This window comes from Elephantulus edwardii, unplaced genomic scaffold (genome assembly GCF_000299155.1).
Source record: "Elephantulus edwardii isolate Elephantulus edwardi_28Jun2011 unplaced genomic scaffold, EleEdw1.0 scaffold00039, whole genome shotgun sequence".
Taxonomy (NCBI): Eukaryota; Metazoa; Chordata; class Mammalia; order Macroscelidea; family Macroscelididae; genus Elephantulus; species Elephantulus edwardii.
In genome coordinates, this window is record NW_006399789.1 from 13,476,657 (window position 1) to 13,476,985 (window position 329).

The following is a 329-nucleotide window of genomic DNA, read 5'->3' on the forward strand; positions in this document are numbered from 1 at the left end:
AAACAAGGAACTAATGAAATATTATTCAAAATGAGTGACCTTATGCTGAGTGAAATATCTCATTCACAAAAGGATAAATACTGCTTGGTGCCACTGTTGTAAAACAGAACTGACATCAGGGTTGGGGAAAGACTAAGACGGGATAAATAACGTTGACTGCACTGAAATAGATGAGGGAGAAAACTGTTTTAAAGGGATATGTAATTAGGTATTAATGTCATGACAGGAGTCCAGAATGAAGGCTGCATAGTGGAGTGGACCTGGGGGGAGAGATTTAAACCAATGGAAGAATTTTTCTTTTACTTTTCCAAGAGAAGAGAGGAACTGGG